We start from the raw sequence: 6,771 nt of genomic DNA, 5'->3' as shown, positions 1-6,771 counted from the left end.
GGAATAAAGTCGATGCTTGTAATAGTATGATGCAGTGTTGGTCCCATGTTTTTCTAGAAGTTGCAAACTTTCTGGTCTAATTCTGAAGCTTTTGGTCCACTTTGATTAGACTTATGTGCAAGGTGAGAGATATTCTTCTACATATGCATATCTACCTTCCTAGCATCATTTTTAAAAGGATATCATTTATCCAACATATATTTTTGGACCCTTTTTGAGAATCAGATGACTGTAAGTAGGTGGCTTTTTCTCTATGTATCTATATTATCCCTTTGATATTCATGTCTATTTTGATGCTAATACCATGTCTTTTTGTTACTATTATGTCTGTAGTGTAATTTAATATCAGGTATTTTGATACCTCCTGAATTTCTTTTCCTACTCAGGATTGCTTTGACTACTCTGGATCTCCTATCCTTCCAAATCAATTTTATGATTGTTATTTATAGTACTATGAAAAATGTTATTGGCATTCTCATGGAAATTGCATAGAATCTGTATAACATTTATGGTAATATATTTGTTTTGGCAATATTAATTCTGCCAATCCAAAACCATGGGAGGTCTTTCCATCTTCTAATATATTCTTCTTCTTTTTTTTTTTTTGGTTTCCATTGCATTTATTACTAATATTTAAAAAATGTTAAAAAGAAAAAAAATCATTCTCAGTTCTCCAGTGGCTCTCCTCCCTCCCTCTTGCCCACACAACTCCTGACCCATTTCCTCAGGGCCAGCTTAAAACTGAACCTGCTCACTGTCTTTTTCACAGAAAACAACCAGTGCCAGGGATGTGAGGGGAGATTGTCAGAAGAGAGCAACAGTACTGCCCATGATCCACCCAAAGATAGGCCAGGTGGAGATTCACAGAATTCAAATGAAAGGGCTGGTAGCTTCATAATGACATAGTCTAACTAAAACGGTGTAAATAGGAGCTGGGTAGGGAGGCCCATCTGAGGCTTTGCAAGACATCACTGGCCTGTGTCAGACCAAGAATAATCAACACCAGGAGAAGTACAGGGAGGACCAGGGAGGCAGTCTTGTGGAGTTTCTCAATGCTCCCAAGTTAGGATGTGGGGAAAGTCTAGAGGGCACCAAGAACCTCACTCATTTTGGCAGAAAAACTTATTCTAGTGTTGGGAAATCACAAAAATGCCACAGACACTGATGGGGGGGGATGCACAGTTTCACAAAGCACAGTGATCACAGACCATAGCAGTGGGGATCATGCTACTGACAGGGAAACTACAAAATCCAAAAGCAGGGGCAGTTGCCTTTCAGGAAGCAACTCTGTACCAGTCACCCAAACTTGACCTCAGGTCAGAAAATCTGGAGAGTTTTTCTAGCAGCTGAAAACACTGGGATGTCACATAAAAAGGACTTAAAACAAGCAGCTAAACTGGGTAGGAAACTGCTCCAGAGCTCTCAGGAATTGAGGGCAGTACTGGGGACAGGTGGAATGATGCACAAGAAACAGCACCAAAGAGGTTTCCTGTTCCGCAGTCATTTGGTGAAAGGGAAGAAGATCCAGGAGGCAGTTGAAGGGAGCAAGAAGGGGTCCCAGAGGCATGTCTCTGGAGGCTGGATCAGAATACAGAGCGCACTGAGCACCAGTGATGAAACACAGCTCTGGACCCCAAACTGGGGAGGTGGTGGATTGGAGTGGATATGTCATTGACCGAGGGTGTTGGGTGGAAGAGCCTCACAGTAGTCTTCACAGGGCCATAGGGAAATACATGGCCACTGGGTCACAGAGGGCTCCTTCCAGCCTGGATGGGAAGGCACAGTCTCACAGAGGAGGTCCATTGACGTCTGGGTGGTAGAAGGCACAGAGGTTTTCATATTTACAGTGGTCTTTTTTGGAAAAGTGTCAACAGACAGGGCAGTCAGATTTGTCTTCCATAACCTGGGGGCCATCCTTAGGAGGGCAGGTATTCTTGATAAGAGACCAGCTTTTGAGCCTTCGAGGGTTTCTCTGCTCTTTGTGAAAGCTCTCCCTAGAGAGACCCCCATGGTCTGGCCCCAGAAAAGGGGGTTCAGCACTGACCCCCCCATACCAACCACAACCGTATGGGCCAGACCTGGGGCCGAGGCCTCCCTGGATTAGGCCTTTGCCCCGGGGAGGATGTGGGAGACTCAGCAGTGGTGGAATCATCAGACCCCTTGATCCTGGAGGACCTCTGTGAAGAGCTGACTTGGGGTCACTAGGCTTTCCATTGGCCATGTGGGAGGGCCCAGAAGGCTGGGACTCTCATCTTCTATGGGACTCTCATCTTCCTCGTCTCCAGTCTCTTCCCGCTCAGGCAGTGGTGGCTGCTGTGGCAGCGGCTGCTGTTGCTGATTCTGCTTCTTTCGTTTCGGCACCATGGCTGCAGCAATGGCTGCAGAGGGATTTGCAGGGCAGTGAGGAAGCCTCATATCTTCTTTAATTTCTTTTTTCAGTGTCCTATAATTTTCATTGTAGAAATATTTCAACTCCCTGGTTATAGTAATTCTCAATGTTTTTTTTAGATTATTTTAAATGGTATAATTTTCCAGATTTCTTTCTCCATAGAATCAGTGGTGAAATGTGATATATATATATATATATATATATATATATATATATATATATATATTGATTATGAATGTAAATTTATATCCTGTTTATTGGGGTGTATCTGGGATTTAATGTCAAGAAGTTTTTATGTAATTTATTACACTGACATTTGGGAAATAATATATTTCCCATTGTTATATATTCTTATTTGTTTATTCCTTTTACCAATATGTAGTGTCATTCTTTCTCTTCAGCTTAATTTTTATTTTGAAATCTGCTTTGAGAGATATGAGAATAGCTACTCCTGATTATTTTCAGACCCTATTTTCATGGACTATTTTTTTCCATGCTTTTACTTTCAGCCTGTTTCCTTGTGGTTTCCAACATGTTTGACTTGCACATCAATTGAGATGGATTTCCATTCTTTTTAATACTTATGTCTTTTTTAGTGTAATTATCTTTTTTGTTCTGGCACTTTTCTCTGTTCTTGATGTATGAATAGAGGACCAGGAGTGGACAATGAGGTCCTTATCTAATTGTTTCTCCTTGGGGCCTGGTTGTTGGTTTGGGGTTTTTCTCTCCTCTATTCTATGTATTGAGTTATTGTTGAAGCTTTCATGAAGATTGATTGTGTGTGAAATGAGGTTGGCTGGTACTTGGAAGAGCTGTGTGTATTGCTCAACAGCAGGATCTGTACTGTATGAACTTGAAAGGTGCCAATCACTTTCCAGCCCTTATTAGAGAAAGGAGGAACCAGGAATTTCAACAAAATTGACAATTGATGTCAATCCTTAAAATAAATGTCCAGTGTCTACTTTGACATCTATAACACTAATCACCACTTGTGAAGGAATTGTGAGGTCAGCACTTAATATCAGAATTAACAACAAACAACCATGAACTAGATTAGACATTAAACAGCAGGTTTACATCATCTCTCTATAAATGATCACAACAAGAATGAGGTAGTACTTACATAGACATTATAAAACTTTATAATTTTATCATATTGTAGAATTACAGTTTCTTAGGTGAAGAGAAACTAGGATAGGAAGGAAAAAGAAATTTTGAAATATGTAAAAAATAAACATAGGAGAAGCAGAAGATAGGTACCAGATGATGACTATTAAAAAAGAAGGTGTAAACATACCTAGGAGTAATAAGATAAAGATGGAGGAAAAAAGGAAAATGTGGCTATTAGTAGGGGAAGAGAGAGTGAAGAAGGAGGAATAAGAGGAATAGAGAACAAGGATTAAACAAAAACAAAAGGAAGATCAAAACAACTCAAACACATGTAAAATATTAACCATGAACGTCAAATCAATAAAATGACGTAAAGAGAACTAAATAAAATGAAAGTAACATTATATGAATTAATGTATGCATATGTATATATGTATGCATGTGTATATTGATACCTCTGCTAAATGATCTCAATATCTCTCTCTCTCTCTCTCTCTCTCTCTCTCTCTCTCTCTCTTTCTCTCCTACACACACACACACACACACACACACACACACACACACATACGCAAACATGTGCAAGGTCACATAAAATAGAAAAAGGTAAAAAAAGAAATGAAATTTAAAAATAGAATTAAATAAAAGGCTTATTTCCACTGTGGTTGTTAAAATATTGGCAAGGACAAATTTTCATTCTATATATTTATTTTTGGGCTCTATAGCCCTTTAGTCTAGGGCTGGGGATAGACTGGGGAGTGCTAACAAGTGGTTACTCCCATTTTGGAGCTGGTACAGAGTTCTAAGTTGAAATTTCCTGTATTTGGGATGGAATCTTGGCTCACCTTGGAAAAACTGTGACAGTGATATTTGAGATTTATTCCAAAATCCCTGCTGTGTATCTGGGTTTCCAGGACCTCCTATAAATTTCTCTTTATTGTGTGTAATCTTAGCCTCTACATGTCTGACATTCACCACTAGGCATGTGAATTACCCAGGAACAGACCTGGTGTGCAGAAGCTCCTGTCTGGCCATCTTCCTGATAGCCTTGATGGGACACCAGCAACAAAGGGAACTCTCTCTTCTGAATATCCTGAGCCTGTATCACCTAAGGCACAATTCTCATTGCAACTGTGTCAATCACAATTGCCAAGGAACACGTCAGAGCCCACAAAATGCAACTGCTGGGTCAGTACAGCAACTTCCATTATAAGTTCCCAATCTCTTTCCTCTGCTTGCTGCTGCAGGGTTCTCATAAATGGTTCTTACTGATACCATGCTGTTGTTTGAGATCAGGTAGTGTGATGCAATGAGCATTGTTCTTACTGATCAGGCTTGTTTTTGACTATTCTGCATTTTTATTTTTGGACTGTTTTGCTAGTTCTTTGGAGAATATCATTGGTATTTTGACAAAAATTGTATTAAATTTGTGGGGTTTTGTTGTAATATGGCCATTTTGACAATATTTATTCTACCTATCCAAGAACATGGGACATCTTTCCATATTCTAAGATATTTTTTTTAAATTTCTAGCTTCAGTTTTCTATCATTTTAATTGAAGAGCTTTTTCTCCTCATAAGTTAGAATTTCCCCCCAGTTTTTAAATTTTTTCTTGAGGGTCCTGTGAATGGAATTGTTTTCCTGATTTCTTTCTCAGCAATTTTATTATTGTAGTATATAAAAGCAGTTGAACATGTGTAAAGCTGTCTACTTTTCTGACTACTTTTTTTTTTGTTCAACAAGTCTAGAAGTTTTCAGGTGGATTTTTTTGGTCTTCTAAATATAGTTCATGCTGTCTGAAAACAGAGATAATTTGAGTTATTTTCCTATTTTTATCCCATTAATTTTATTCTCTTGCCTGATTGCTCTGGCTAGATTCAAGAATAATACTGAATAAAAATGAAGACAGTGGGCATTCTTCTCTTGTTCCTGATTCTGAAACTTTAATATTTTCTTGTTCAGTGTGATATTTGACTTGGGTTTGACATATATAGATTTTATGATATTGAGAGAAGTTACTTCTGTCTCCAATTTCTTCAGTGTTGTTGACATAAATGTGTGCTGGATTTTTGTTACAGGCTTTTTTTCCTTCAGTCATTGAGATTATTATGTAATCATTATTATGTGATGATTGTTTCATGTAAAGATTTACAGTTAATGATTGTGCAAACTGAAGAAACCTTGCATTCCTGGAATAATGCCAACTTGATCATGCTGCATGATCTTAATATGTTTTTGAATGCACATCGCTAATATTTTATTCAGATATTTTGCATCTATTTTGCTCATGCATATTGTTCTGTAGTTATTTCTTCTTGATGTATTTTTATCTTGTATTCATATCAGGGAGATACTGGCTTCATAGACTCAATTTCAGAGTGTTCCCTCACTTTCCCTTTCTTGGAATAGTTTAAGGAGAATTTTGACATTAGCTCTTACTTACTGATCTGGTAGAATTCATCTGAGAGTCCATTCAGTCCTCAGCTTTTATTTGTTGGAAGGTATTTTATTGCTGTTTCTGTTGTGTTGCTTAATATCAATGTATTTAGGTTTTCTATATCCTTATGGTTCAATTTTGGAGGGTCATGTGTGTCTAGAAATATTGTGAATATCTTCTAGATTTCACAGTTTATTAAAAATCTGTTTTCAAAATAATGATATTTTGTATTACAGAATGTCTGTAATGGTGATATCTACATTATCATTTCTAATTTTATTGATTCGTATCATCTCTTTCTTCTGATTAGATTGTGCAAGGGCTTATAAATATTGCTTATCTTTTCAAAAAAATAACTTTTAGTGTATTGATCCTTTGTATTTTTCTCAACGTCATTAATATTTTTTCTAATCTTAATTATTTCTCCTCTTCTACTAATTTGGGAATTAGATTTTATTTTTGTTTTTGTTTTCTAGTAGTGTAGCACTAGATTATTCAGGTTCTTTCGGTCTTCATACTGTAGGACCTTAATCCTATAAATTATACTCTTAGAACTGCTTTTATGGTGTTCCAGAGATTTTGTTGCATTGTATCTTTATTCCCATTTGATTGTAGAAATATTTTAATTTTATCTTCATTTTTTCTATAATCCATTTCTTCTTCAAAATTGCGTTTTCAATATCCATTTGTTTATATGGTTTTTATAACTTTTCTTGCTACTGATATCAAAATTAATTCTGTTGTGATCTGATAAATTGAATGGGATTATACTGATTGTTGAGTATTTGCTAAGACTTGCTTTATGACCTGCAGGATGGTATCTTTTGGAGACGGTTTC

At 37.1% G+C, this 6,771-nt stretch overlaps 1 pseudogene; it reads right to left on the bottom strand.

Annotated features, from left to right (window-relative positions):
• Positions 1-1,867: 1,867 nt before the first annotated feature.
• LOC144371632 (proline-rich protein 3 pseudogene) lies at positions 1,868-2,221 on the bottom strand (annotated as a pseudogene).
• Positions 2,222-6,771: the final 4,550 nt, after the last annotated feature.

Source organism: Ictidomys tridecemlineatus, chromosome X (assembly GCF_052094955.1).
Source record: "Ictidomys tridecemlineatus isolate mIctTri1 chromosome X, mIctTri1.hap1, whole genome shotgun sequence".
NCBI classification, from domain to species: Eukaryota; Metazoa; Chordata; class Mammalia; order Rodentia; family Sciuridae; genus Ictidomys; species Ictidomys tridecemlineatus.
The sequence above is the reverse complement of the archived record's forward strand: the minus strand, read 5'-3'. Positions and strand labels throughout refer to the sequence as shown.